The 15,425-nt window shown below is 37.8% G+C and overlaps 1 protein-coding gene across 1 annotated transcript in view; it reads left to right on the top strand.

Annotated features, from left to right (window-relative positions):
• Positions 1–15,425, top strand: part of TMX4 (thioredoxin related transmembrane protein 4) — a 123,312-nt gene that overhangs the window by 31,367 nt on the left and 76,520 nt on the right. The gene's annotated exons all lie outside the window — the stretch shown is intronic.

Here is a 15,425-nt window from a genome sequence, read left to right as displayed (position 1 = left end):
CATTCTTAATTATACTTTTGCTGAGAAATTTGTACTTAACATGTTTATCATTTTCAGCCCAGTGAAATTAGGTGTCATCAGTTAATGGGCAGCCAGAACATCCTATATGCAACAAAGTACTTGGAAATTCAGCTGGTTTGTTTAAATTTCAGTCATTTGAATGAATATTCTACATGAGTTCACATCATGATAGGACCAATAAATTGAAGAATTCATAATGGAAACCATCATAGCTTTAAAATTTAATTGAATCTACTGTTTCCATCCAGAATTTAGAATTACAGCCAGAATTTTCACAGCGTGCACAGTAAGATGACTTTTGTTAATAAAGTAAATTAACAGGGGCAGTTAGGTGGTGCAGTGAATGGGGCATCTGCCCTGGAGTCAGGAGGACCTCAGTTGAAATTCAGCCTTAGACTCTTGACACTTAACTAGCTGTGTGACATTGGGCAAGTCACTTAACCCCTATTTCCTTGCCTTCCTCCCTCCAAAAAAAAAAAAAAAAACCCAAAACCAAAATAAATAAATAAAGTAAATTAACTGAAGCAACGTTGAAAACATTAAATGTGGAAATGCTTGTATGTTTTCATTCAGTACTACAAGCTTAATATAATTGTGCTAACAGAAAAAGACAATTGACAAATGTTTGAAAAAATTAAATGAAGGAATTGACAAAAACTTACTTTTATAGTATATTACACAAACTAAAAATAGCAAAGAAGCAAATAATTTTAGAATAAAACAAATTGAGTTTGCCCTTCAGAACAGATTGCAGATAGTGACAACTTTCAAAAGTAAGAAGCGTTAAATTCCTCATTGTTTTGAAATATTTTAAAACCTAACCTTGAATTAAGAAGTTAACATTTCAAGAATGTCAGAATATTTGGATGAACTGTTAGAATTTTCTGCTTCTAATTAATGATTCATCGTGTTGTTTTTTAAAATTGGTTCTTATATTACCTTTAAATAGAAATATATTGCTATAAACAAGCCTATGAATTAGGATTAGAATTAACAAATTGCTTTTATAATAAGACAGAGTCTTTCCTGTTTGCTTTCTCATGGCTAGATCAGAAAGAGACTTTAAGCACTTAAGTTATTCCCTGGTTTTTTTTTGTTTTAGGTTAATCACATTGACAGGCTGACTTACTAAGATATTAATAATCATCTTAATAGCTTTTAAAATCTATATTCCAATTTTTAACATTTAGTTATGTGTTTAAAACAGCCATCTGAATGGGCCATGAATGCAGTTGATGGCTTCACTGTGAACACGCTTGAGTTTCAGAGCCCCTGGAGATTAATTAGTGATTGAACTATGCTCCTTGCTTTAGCCCTACTAATTCCTAATTAATTATTGAACTTTACCCCTCTTTTGCCTGAAGGAGAAAATCTATTATCTTGTTCAGACATTTGATTCTGCAGAAAGGCAATACAATTCCCCTAAGACGACTCAGCCTGGAAAATTCTAATACTATACATTGCTATGTTTTTATTTATATCTGTTTGTGTGTAGGATATGTGTAACTGTATACACATAGGTGTATATTGTATATATTTTGTTGTTGCTACTCACTTGTTTCAGTCATGTCCAGCTCTCTGTGATCCAGTTTTTGGCAGAGGTATGTTGCAGTTTCCTTCTCCAGCTCGTTTTACAGATGAGGAAACTAAGACAAATAGGATTAAGTAACTTGCCTAGGGTCACTCAACTAGTAAGTGTCTGAGGCTGGCTTTGAATTCAGGAAGATGAGTCATCCTGACTACAGGTTCAGTGCTCTAATTCACTATGCCACCTAGCTGCGCATGTATCGTAGATATATACATATGCATATTGCACATGTGGACATGTACAAAGGCATTTGTGTATATATGTTGTATATATTGTATATATATGTATGTGTATATGCATATGTATATATAACATCAGAGAAAGGAAGAGCAAATCATGCAGTGAGAGTGAGTAGTTGATGGACAAACCTCATGTTCCACAGCTCTTTTGGTATGCACACAATATCGCAATGTCTAGAGGAAGACCTCTAGCAAAGTAGAAACTTCCCTATATCTGGAGAATTTTCAGAAAGATATGCTATGCAAGAGTTACATGGGATAAGACAGTAGTGACTGGTACCTTTGGCATTAAAGTGCCTGTGTTTGGCCTATGCTGTTTAGCATATTATCAGTGCCTTGGATAAAGGCATAGATTACATTCTTATCAAATGTTTAGATGACATAAGGCTGGGTGAGAGAGCTAACATGCTGGATTATAGTATTGGGGTCCAAGATCTTGATAAGCCAGAAAACTGGTTTAAATCTTAATGAGATGGACTTTAATAGGAACACATTTTAAGTCTTAAATGTAGGTTCAAGAAAACTACCTAAGTACAAGGAGACTAGAAACATAACTAGACAGCAGTTTGTCTGAAAAAAGATCTGGGGATTTTAGTGTACTACAAAAATCAGTGTGAGGCAGCAGTGTGTTATGGTATTCCAAAGAGCTGATTCAACCTCAGGCTACTTTAAGAGATGCCTAGCTTCTAGGAATCAGAAGGTGATTGTTCTATTGTATTTTCTGCTCTGGTTGTGCTATATCTTGGATACAGTGTTTAATTCTGGACAGTACAGGTGAGGACATTAATAAGCTGAAGACCATGCAGAGAAGGGCAGCCGAAATGGTTGCCATCCAGCTCCTGCCGTGTGAGGATTAGTTGAAGGAACTAGGAATCTTTTAGCCTGGAGAAGAGAAGGGTCAAGAAGGATATGATAGCCATCTTCAAGGACTTAAAAGATTTTTTTGTACAAGAAAAATTATACTTATTTTATTTGGTGTCAAAAAGAGGAAAATGGAACACTAAGTAAGAGAGAAAATGGTTCATTATAGAAAGGTTGACAGATCTTTTTCATTCACATTATTCATCTAGTTTCATTCTTAATTACTTTTGGAAATGTTCTGGCTTAATTAGGGCTGTAAGTTTCTGAAAATTTATTTTCCCCACCAGTGTGAGGAGAAACAACTATTTGGCAAGGAAATCAAGTGATTATAGATTGAGGCAATATTTGTATGACATCACTGGGGTTAATTTACCTTGGTTAAGCTTCCTTAAAAATGGTGACATTCTGTGCTGAGGTCCATCTCTTACCTGTTTCCCATTTTCCCACGTTAATAGCTTGTTTAAATAGGTTAGGCTAGAGTTACTTTGACTACGTGCTGTATCTTTCTTTCTTTTTGTCCTTTAATTGGACATGGATTTTAATCTTTGTTCTAACAACTCTGATTATACACAGGCACTTAGTGCAGATATGACTCCTTCATCCTTCACTCATTTGCAGTCCAAGATGTGGTCAGTTTTAAATTTTGTGATGTTATTCATTGTTCACCATGTTCCTAACTCTTTTTTTGAAGAAAGTAAGCATGAGGTTTCTCTATAGGTTTATCAGCCTCTGTTCTCTCTCATTTATTTCTCTTGAACCTTGTTCTCCTACATGGTTTTTGTTATACTCACCATACTCATCTTTTCATTTAAATCCTAGATTATTAATTGATTTAGTTTGAATAGTTTTGCTGAGGGCAACTAGATGGCACAGGTGGATAAAATCTGGCCCCAGACACTTACTAGCCGTCAGTTTCCTCATCTATAAAAGGAGCTGGAGGAAGAAATAGCCAACCATTCTAGTATCTTCACCAAGAAAACCCCCATTGGGGTCACAAAGAGTCAAACATGACTGAAAAGACAAAAGAAATCATTCTTAATTCTTTATAGAATTTAACTACCCGTTTTAGTATAGTATTCATATGTTTGTGTGCATATTATATATATGCTATCTACTATATATAGTATGTAGTATAATATGTAGTATACATATACACCAGTTGTATCAAGCTAAAATAGAAATGGGGACCACTAAGCCATATATAAGGCTTCATATTCATATATGGGCTTCATATTGACTTAGAAAACTATATCTTAACATTATCTATGTTCTAGTATATTTCTATGTATTTTATTAAAATATTTTCCAGTTACATTTTAATCTGGTTCAGGCAGCACTTGGTAGTGTTATAGGCCACATGTTTGACATCTCTGTTATATACTTTAGTATGTGAATAAACATTTATATTTAAATTTAAATATATATTTAAATGCAAAGCTGATTATTCTATATCATGAATACAGATACTATATTATATGAATATAATTTGTGATATAAGAATAAATGTGCACATTGTAATGTATAACATAGTTATAACAGATGGGAATATATTATGGGAATCAATGCATATTTATTTCTACATAATATTATCATCTTTGCATTTAAGTTATATTAAATGTGTGCAATCAGTACATATTTATTAAATGCCTACTACTTGCCAGGCCAAGCTATGTTGTCATTCAGTCGTTCCTAAATGTGGATTAAGTCATGTGGACTCTGCAGCAGATTAGGACAAACAGAGGTTAAGTGACTTGTTCACTGTCACACAGTTTATCTGTATGTCTGAGGCCATATTTGAACTCAGGTGTTCCTGACTCCAGACCAAGCACTCTGTGTGCTGAGCCATCTAGTAGCAGTCTCTTAAGTACATACTGAGCTAGGTATTGGTGATCAAAAGACCACAAATTAAATAATCCTGTCTTTCAGGAAGTTTGCATGACAGAACATGTACACATATGAGTATGACAAAATGATTAGAGAACTATCCTCTGAGCCTAGAAGACCTGGGTTCCACTGTCACCTCTGACATATGCTATCTGGGTCGCCCTAGGCAATTTTTCAATCTCTCAGTGCTCTAGGCAATTTCCTTAAGGTAATAAATTGCAGGGAAAATATTAATCTGCATTAGTACAAGAAGTTTCCTTCCCAACGAGTACCCTAAATAAATGAAATTATGGGTCTGGTTCAATTCCTGTATGTAAATAAATATGGAAGGAAAGGCTTCATATGGAAAGTTGTCCTTAAGCTGCATCTTGAAGGAAGTGAAAGCTTCTGTTAGGTCTAGGTGAGCAGGCGGTGCTTTGCTGGATAGAGGAGGGTCAGGGCAAAGGCACACATGACGATGGAGTGCTGTGTGTGAGAAACAAAGAAGGCTGGTTTGACTGAACAGTAGGATGAGGAAAGGGCACTAAGGTAGAACAAGGGCAGAAAGTAGTGACCAGCTTGAGAAGGAGAAATTTATATTTGATCCTTAAAGGCAAGCCACTGTAGCTCGTGAGTAGGAACGAAATGGTCATACCTGTGCTTGAAGAACATTACTTAGGCAGATTTGTGGAGGTTGGATTGGAGCATGGAGAGACTTGAGGCAGAGAAGCTCCTCAGAAGCACATGGCAGTATAGGAAGTGGGAAGAGGTAAGTGTCTGACGTAGGGGGCTGGTTGTATGAGGAGGCTGAATGGCTCCTACTTGAAAGATGTTATGGGGGTAGAGGCTGCAATATTTGGCAGCTTTTCAGTTACATGAATGAGTGAGGACGGGGAGTCAAAGGTAATGCCAAGTTTACAAACCTGTAGACCAGAAAAAATTCATTGTTTCTTAATTTTGATTACTCATTATCCATTTTTTGAATTGGTTACTGCAAATTTTTAATCCCTAGCTACCTTTCCTCAGCCACTCAGATTATTCCCTTTCTTGTGACATGGAGGCTTTTTTTTCTTCCTTGTTCCTTCCAGTGATTTGGGAATAAGAACTGATTTTTAATATTGGCTAAATAATACAAAACATGCTTAAAGAATCTACAAATGCATCTGTCAGTATCCTCCATAGATGCACCTTGTGCTTTTTTCATAGTGATTTCATAATACTTAAATAATAACTAGCATTTATAATAATAGCTTACATTTATATGTAACCTGCTATATAACCAGGCACTTTGCTAAACATGTTGAAATATTCCTCCCAAAAACCCTGGGAGGTAGGTGCTATTACTATCCCCACTTTACAGATGAGGAAACTGAAGCAAACAGAGGTGAAGTAACTTATTCAGGGTTCCCCAGCTATTAAATATTTGAGGCTGGAATTGAACTCAAATCTTCTTAACTCCAGGCCTAGCACTCTATCTGTTGTACCACCTAACTGCCTCCAGCTATATAAAACCTTTTGATTTGCAAAGCTACACAGGCATGTGTGTATGTATATGTATATGTGCACAATCTAGTTGACCCAGTGAGATGCAGATGATGTTATTATGTTAATTTTTCAGATAAGGAAATTGAGAACCAGGGAGTTTCAGTGATTCATCCAGGGACCCGTGGACATGAACTGTCTGAGCCAGGGTTCAAACTTGGGCCTTCCAGACACAATTAACAATATATCCAGTATACCACTTAGGAACCCCCATTTCATGTGGTTGTGGCCCAAAACTATTTGCCAATTGATTACCAACTCTGGTGATGAGCCTGTCTGAATTCACTGAGCTTTTCCTCACAAAACAGACACACAGTCTGTTACTGAGCCTACATTCCAAGCCTTTTCAACTTAAAATTTCTCAGAGCTGGTCCCTTAATGCCATAGACTTTGAGATTTTAGTGTTACTTCCACATTATTGTGAGGCATCATATCGTATAGTATGATTTTGGTGGAAGAATACATATATTGGAAGTTAAATATGCTGTGTATTCAGTGAGTTTAAAAATGATTTTTTAAAAATGAATGACAATTGAATAAATGAGAATACTGACCTTCCTTTAGTGTGGATGTTATTGAGTTGATGCTAAATGGTCATCATATTAGCTACCATTTTAGACATAAGGGATATTAAGGACAAATGGACTCAATTCAAAGTTTTATAAATAATTAAAATTCAATTCCCAATTTTCAAATTAAATGCCAGGCTTAGGTTGTAGTTTTGATGTTAAAGTTCAAGGAGTTATTTGATGGTTAGGTACTTCTAGGACCTAAAATGAGCAGTGGAAAATTATTAAAATAACAATAGAATTTCTTATATTTAAAAGTTTTCCAGGAGGGTACCTTATGAAAAATTTCTGTTCAGTTAATTGTCTCCATTAATTTGTCTGCTTTATTATAGTTGTCTAGCTATAGCAATGCTTTCATTGCTTTTAAGGAAGGACATTACTTTTTCGTGTAAATGAAGTTTATAAAGGGAGAAACAGACTTTTGATGGTGGTTATGACTGAATTGGGTCTACAATTTAAACATTCCTGTCATAACTTTTCTAATTTAATACAAAAAATCTTTTAAGATATTTTAGAACAGAAAACAGTGGAACTTCAAACTAAAAAAATAAAAGATTTCAAAAGGGAAAACACATTGCAAAAACAGCTGCAATATATAATCTCAGGATAAGAACAAGGTCCAGTGACAACACAACTCAGCCATAAGGGAATGCTTTTACTCCATTGAACTGTAGATCTGGGTACATTTCTTTTATGTAGCAAATACTGTGCATAACAGATGATGTTTCAATTAAGCTTATTTCTTGCAATTAATTTTAATGAGAACAGATGTGAATTTTCTGTTTTATGCATATGAACTTGACTCCCAAGGACGAAGAATACCAGCTGTTCTATAAGGGCAGCGTACATTTCTCACTCATCTCAGAAGTTAGAGGTTAAATCACAATCTTGCCAAAGTCATGGTTGAGCATTTGTGTTTAACAGTTACCTAAGGAAAGAGAGTTTGGTCCTTTACACTGAAATTTTCAGAACATCCTTAAAGTTCTTTCCTAGCAAAATCTTCGGGCAGGCAAGGCTTATGACAACGTGACATGGTAGAAGGAACACAGAATTGAGGGGTAGGGGTCAGAAGACTGAACATCCACTCCCTATTTTGTCATTAGCTAGCAAATGTCTTGGGTAAGTTGCTTAATCTCTCTGCTTCAATTTCTTTTTCTGCCAATTAAGGATAATAACACATGCCTTCCCTGACTCACCGTGCCATTATGAGGACCAAATGAAACTAGGTATTTTTTAAAAATGTTTTCAAAGAGGTAACAGTACTTCTCAAATGTAAGTTGGTATTGTTATGGTGATTAGGAATTCCTGGCATCAACACAAATAACTCAAGTATGACTTAGAGTCTCAAAGACTTGCCCACAGTTTAGAATGGGTGAGTGATTTCTGTATAATTAAACACCTAATAAGTATTGGAAGAAGAAAGAATAGTGACCACTTGCTGGGTGTTGAAGTTATGAAGAAGGCCAGAGATTGGATATTGGTAAGGGAAATTTGGAAAGACATGGAGAATATGAAAGAGGAGAAAGGAGAAGGACCCAAGGGGGAGGAAGACAAGGTCTGGACCCAAAAGAGCAGATTGACGAATACTCAAGGAGAAGGGTTAAGAAAAAAAAAGAGCTATACCCCTCTGTATGCTTATCTCTTTAATAATGGGGCTGGAATCTGTGACCTCTAAGATCCCTTCCAGCTCTAAATCTATGACCCTATGATACTATGATTCAAGCAAAAAAAAAAAAAAGCCCGAGGAGGAGAATGTTGTTGTTTGCCCTTCATTTTCGAAGAGGACTAATGACATCACAATGTGATGTCTTGATTTCTGCATGAATTAGAATTAAATGAGGCAGAGTCATGCAGAGTCATCAGCCTCACTCTCTCTTCTAGTCATCAAAGTACAGTAGCAAGAGAAGAGTCAAGGCAACTGACAATGGCCTAGGATGCAGTGGATGACCTTGGCGGCATATATGTGTGACCACGGTCTAAGTGCTCCACAGGGCCTGCTTCAGCCACCTTCATGGCTGTTGGAACAAATTGTTATCTACCCATTCCATCGGGAATTCTTCACATTTTTGGGGTAGACATCTCCCTAACTAAATGATGGATTTGTGGCTTGTTGGTTACTCTCAATCTGGTTTAGCCCATCTGCCAAGATGGTTTTATCGGGCTGTGGCCACTGCTCATGCTACAGCTTCTTGGAGCCACAGGTCAGAGTTGGTGAAAAGCGGACACCAAAGGTGGATGAGCAGCCCTCAAAGAGGCTCAGCAAGCCCTCGCACCAGAGGTGTTAGTTCTCCCTTAACACAAAACTAGGGAAAAAAATACCTATGGGGTGTAAAACAATGACAACAAAATAACTGTGGAAAGATCAGTTAAGAGATTTCTTTCAAAAAAAAATATACTGAGAATGAACATAAAAGCAGAACTTAAATAAGAGAAGCAACATTTGGAGAAACAAGCTTGAAACACCATGGGCTAAACCTCTCCTGCCCCCCAGATAAAGGAGCTTATCAGGGAGACAGCATATACATATAGATTATATACAGAAGGTGTATACAAAGCAGACAAGATAACTTTGGATGAGAAAGTACTAGCAGCCAGGAGTAAATGGAAGTGAATCTTTAAGGAAACCAGGGATTCCAAGAGGCAAAGGCAAAAAGGAAGAGCATTCCAGGCATGGGGCCTTTGCAAGAAATGGAGCCTTACGTGTAAGGCACAGCAGGCCAGCATGCCTGGACCAACAAGTGTAAGAAAAAAGTAATGTGTGAGAAAACTAGAAAGGTAGAAAGAAGTCAGGTATGAAGGGCTCTAAATGCCAAACAGAAGAGTTTATATGTGATCCTGAAGGCAAAAGGGAGCAACTGGAGTTTAATAAGTGATAGACCCTCACTTGAGGAAAATCACTTTACAATTTTGTGGGAAATGGATCCATCACAGACTCTAAAGGAGCCCTCTACCTGACGGATTATAAGAGAAACTGAGGAGAAAAAAACTAACCCATTGTTTCATTTAAAAGTGATAATAAATGAAGAGGTTTAATGAAAACAAAGAAGAAAAGCAAAGAAGAGGCAGAAATGAAACCTGGACTGTATCAGGAGTTTGGAGGGTAGAAGAATATGACACAGAGAAAGGGAAGGAGGACCATTGAGCACTTGGGGCTGAGCAACAGATAAGAAGCTTTTCCCAAAGAGTCAGGGATTGGATACTTTTAGAAAGGATCAGCTGCTTGTCAATAATGAACAATAACACAGTTTCAGAGTTTGAAGTCATATCAGTGATCATCTAATCCAATCTCTGTAAAACAAGAAGTTGGCTCTCTAATGTATCTAAGATGTGGTCAGCCAGCTTTCACTTAAGATGTTCAAAAAGATGGAATCCGCCTCTTGTTGAGATGGCTCGTTCCTCTTTTGGACTGTACTATTTGTTAGGAAGTTTGTTGCTGACATTAAGCCTAAGTTGGCCTTTGTGCACCTTCCATTCTCTGTTACTGGTTCTTCCTTCTGGGGCCAAAAAGCACCAAAATCTAGTAGTTTCTCCTTGTGTCACCTCTTCATATATTTCCCTATGTATAAGATGCACTTTAATTTTGTGGCCTGAAATTTGAAAATAAATGTATTACATAGTTATTGAACTCAAAGTTTTATTCATCTGCTCATAGCTTTCAGGCATTTTTTGGGCAAGTCTGGTGTGTGTACGCATGCTTAGTCCATTCCGTTTCATGAACCTGAAGCACCAATTGTGTCCTCCTTTGAAATCAGTAATTTCTTTTTCATCAGCAATTCTTCTTGCCTCATGCTGAACCATCTTTGTGGACACAGGAGTTCCAATTGCCCCTTTGCTCTTCAATCTATGTCTTCAATTCCCTCTCTAAATCAGGCCATTTTGCTTGCCTCTCATGGCCTTCTTCTGCCGTGACGTTTTCAGTAGGGTTTCTTCTTCCCATGGCCAGTCTTGGATCATTTTCTCAGTTGGAGGAGGACCAAACTTACATTTAGCAGCACGATTTCCATTCACTTTTGCAAACTGGATCACTTTTAATTTGAATTCAGCACTGTACAAAAATCTTTTCTGAGCCATTTCTGGGCAGAACATGGCAAAACGTAACCTAATATACCAGTAACAAATGCAAAACGATGAGCGCAAAGACAACAAGTGTGAAAAAGCAGGAAATGCAAGTAAAAAAATCTACAACCACTATGTAAGACGCTCCCAGTTTTTTGACCCCAAATTTTTTGGAAAAAGGTGCATCTTATACGCGGGGAAATATGGTACTTGAGACTAGCCATCCTGTTCCACTTAAGCTTTCTCTATTCTGTGCTAAACATCCCCAGTTCCTTCAACAAATCATGTGATACAGTCTCAGCCCTTTGTGAGACCTCTTCTGGACACTTTCCATATTGTCAATATAAACTCTGGTGCCCAGAATTGCAAAAAATACTCCAAGTAGTAGCAGGGCAAAAAAAAGTTGGGATTATTTCCTCCCTATTCTCAGGAGCTATGCTCTTGTTAAAATAGCCCAATATTGTGTTAGCCTTTGTGGCTGCAACATTGCACTGCTGACTCTCATTAAGCTAACAATCCACTACAACCTCAAAATCATTTTTCAAAACGACTATTTCACAAGTGGTAAAGATTCCACTGTAAGAGTAAGATCAACAAGAAATTAGTACTTGTGGTTGGAGAACCCTTAATTAGGGATAATGAGAAAGTTATTTGTTGATTTAACAATGATAGCAGAGAGGGCTGTGTGCATCCACAATGTGACAGAGACCCCCCCCCAAGATCTTATCAAATATGATAACTACTACCTATTTTTGGTGATTCACGTGGGCACAATGTTACTGTCAGAAGGAACCTGGAAAGCACTACTAAAGAATATCAAGTCTTAGGCAAGAAGACTTTAGGGGCATACATTATGGTTCCATGACTGTTGCCCATTCAATGCAGGGCTTCAGAAAAGTTAATTTGGTAGCCACCACTCTAAAGGAGCTGAGAATTTGGAACCTGATATTCCAGAAAACAAAGGATATAGACTTAAGATGAAGAATAATTTACTCAACAAAACTAAATATAATCCTATGGGTGAAAATTGACCTTTAATGAAACAGAGGACTTCAAAGCATTCTTGATTAACAGACAAGAGCTATGTAGAAACTTTCAAGTTCCAGACCTGGTGTTGAGAAACTTTAAAAAGGCAAACACAAAAGAAAAATCATAAACTACTTACATCACCATTCTGAGGTGAATGATGAGCATAAGTAAGGTGAATTTAGTGTAGTTAAGGTAGATTTTAGTGTGTGCAAAGTGGATTTTTGTTATTATTTCTTAGAGTTCAGTTTCCCAGGATCTTATGGCCATAACAACCTCAGTTTCCCAAGATCCGTGGTCATAACAATCTCTGTTTCCCAAGCTCATGGTTCAAAACATCTCCACCATGCTTGTGCAGCATTATGTAAGGATAAATAATATAAGCATGTGCTGAAACTGTAAACATCCACTACGACTGCGCAGTGAGATATAGGGATGAGATGATGTAAACTTGTGAGGTTATTGCTGGCGATATGCTTTCTTTGTCTGATGCCCTATAAAACAGGTAGTCAGTGGTCAGTGAGTTGGGGAACCTTTATGGTTGAATGCACAAGCTCGGATACTGTGCACCTTGAACAGCCCACATCAAAACTTGGGAGGGGGGAATCTGTGTTTGCTTCAACTGGCCCCCATTGAGGCTTGAGGGGATTTAGGGGAACCCTTTAGGGTTGAATGCACAAGTTGTGCCTGTCTTGATTGGCCCCAACGAAAGTAGGGGTAGTTGCCCCACCTCTCTTCTCACTGGCCCCTGCGAGAAGGGTGATTAGGGAATACTGTAGGAATTTGTAGTGCTTCTGTTATCAGCAATACTGTGTTAGAGAAAACTAGGCTAGAATAAAGCTTATTATTAACCCCTTGGAAGCACTCTTTCCTGTCTGACCATATCAAGAGCGAACCTGTTAGAGGCTGGAGTCCAGTGCCTCCTGTGTATTTTCTGTCTTAACAATGAGACAGTAGTTCCAGTGTCTGTGGAGAAGTCAGTTAGATGGCATTGATAGAGGTGAAAAGCTTTCTCGCAGCTAGTATGTTATTGAAATATTTAAATAATTTGTCTTTGTAGTGGTTGTTGAACTGTTAATATATTACATAGCCAATAGCATTGGTATTTATTTAAGTCTTGCGTTTGGGGAGAAGAGAAGAAGAGAATATGGAAAAACAGGCTTTTCTGATTTATTTGTAGGACTCAAAGCTAATTTATTAATTCATGAAATATATTGTGCATTTCTCTTAATTTATGAAGAAATAACAGAGCATACTTTTTGATTCCCTTAGAATAGAGAACTCATAAGAATGTGAGGCAGTAGTAACAGGAGGGTGGGTTTTGGTGTGGTTGTCAGCTAGTTCAAGAACCTGATAGTTGCAGAAGCTATATAAGTATGATTTTTAAAAAGTTTGAGAGGCATAATTTCTGGGCAATTAATCATTTTATCAGTCGTGATAGGAACAATTAATAAAAGGGGTCAGTGACACTCTCAAATGCCAAAGATGCCCCTCGTAGAATCTCACTCAACATTTATATGCCCTTGGAAGAGTGGATGATTCTGAAGGTGGCCATCAGCTCTCATTGGTTAACAATTAATGAGAGAATGATGTTATAAAATGAGGTGGACCTTTTCTGTTGAGGGTCTGGAGTGTGACTCTGATAACTCACTCTTGGTCAAAGAGACTTATCTGTGCCCATATGTTGTGACAATCTGGCTAGCAGCTGCTGTGGGGGTGAAAACCCAACACAAACCCAACAACAAGAATGCTGCAAGCACAGGTTCTTTGGATCTGCTTTACTAAGGAAAGCAACATTAAGGGGTTCACAATCTTACTTTAATCCAACATACAAATATCATTCACTCAGCTCAGGGGGAAAAGCCAGCACCCTGAACTTCAGAGCAAATACAAACAGAGCAAATAAACACAAATCAACGGATAGATTTCTGTCTGATGAAATCACAATATACAGTTAAAAGAGAAGCATCAGCATTTGGGTTTTCTTCAAAGCCAGGAGTTCATAACAATGGCTTGCCTAAGTCACACACCACTCCTGCCATGGTTCAGAGCTCCAAAAGAGAAAGCCAACCTCTGGGTTTATATGTCTTGTTCAGGGTCAAAGGTGAATCACACATGAGACTCATCCACGTGACCTAAAATCGTCACAAAAATGTGACTTAAACCCACATGGTCTAAAAGCCTCTGATGTCACAAACATATCACTCAAACCCATGTAAACTAGGCTTTCCCTTGAGGCAAGGAGGTCATCAAGGACTCCTAATTTAATCAAGGAAACAAAGGCCAAACTCTTCAAGGGCACTCGGTCGAATAAGTGCTAAGAACCCATCTTGATTCCCAATACGCCATATCACCCATCTGACAAAGGGGGAGAAATCACATTTTCCCAGACTGTCTGAGTGAAACAGTGGGCCAGAATCCATCAATTCACCTAAACTAAAATTTCTTCACCTTTCGAACAGATAAGAGTTTTCCCTTTCAGTGTCAGCCCTGAACTTCAAAGGCTGCCTGAATAACCAGCGGGGGCTGATTTATGAATGAGGAATTAAAAAAGGGAGGGAACATTGGTCCTAATTCAATAATTAGTTATTAATACAAGAGAGAAATAATGATTTCTCTCAGGGGTGTTCATACTAAATGCTATTATAAGAGCAAAAGCAAGTGTAAAGAACTTGATATAAGATCTGAATCAGCTACTGTAATTCAACAAGCTGTGGCACTCATAACATGTAAAGAGAACTAAAGGAAGACCTCCAGATATTGGCGGGGGGGAATCATCTATGGAGGATCTATAACAGATGGACATTTCCTCCTTTCTAGTCCAGTTGGCCTACTAGCTGTTCGTCATAAAACTCTGCCATTCTAAAGGTAGTACCTCAGTGTTCCTCCCTCACTTCTGTTTTTTAGAATCACTAGTTTCCTTGAATTATGGAAGGCTTCATAGAGGAGGTGGTACCTGAGCTGAATCTGGAATGAAGATAAGAATTCTGAGCTAGAGATGATGTGGAATTTCTAAAAAAAAATTTTTTTAAATTTATTTATTTAACATATTTAGTTTTCAGCATTGATTTTCACAAGAGTTTGAATTACAAATTTTCTCCCCATTTCTACCCTCCCCCCCACTCCAAGATGGTGTATATTCTGGTTGCCCTGTTCCCCAGTCAGCCCTCCCCTCTGTCACCCCACTCCCCTCCCATCTCCGTTTCCCTTCCTTTCTTGTAGGGCAAGATAAATTTCTACACCCCATTGCCTGTGTATCTTATTTTCTAGTTGCTTGCAAAAACTTTTTTTTTTGTTTTTGAACATCTGTTTTTAAAACTTTGAGTTCCAAATTCTCTCCCCTCTTCCCTTCCCACCCACCCTCCCTAAGAAGTCAAGCAATTCAGCATAGGCCACATGTGTATCATTATGTATAATTCTTCCACAATACTCATGTTGTGAAAGACTAACTATATTTTGCTCCTTCCCAACCCATCCCCCTTTATTGAATTTTCTCCCTTGACGCTGTCCCCTTTTGAAAGTATTTGTTTTTGACTACCTCTACCCCCATCAGCCCTCCCCTCCATCATCCCCCCCTTTTTTAATCTTCTTCCCTCTTCTTTCCTGTGGGGTAAGATTCCCAATTGGGTATGTATGGTATTCCCTCCTTAGGCCAAATCT

The sequence above is a fragment of the Trichosurus vulpecula genome, chromosome 3, assembly GCF_011100635.1.
Source record: "Trichosurus vulpecula isolate mTriVul1 chromosome 3, mTriVul1.pri, whole genome shotgun sequence".
In the NCBI taxonomy this organism is placed as follows: Eukaryota; Metazoa; Chordata; class Mammalia; order Diprotodontia; family Phalangeridae; genus Trichosurus; species Trichosurus vulpecula.
The sequence above is the reverse complement of the archived record's forward strand: the minus strand, read 5'-3'. Positions and strand labels throughout refer to the sequence as shown.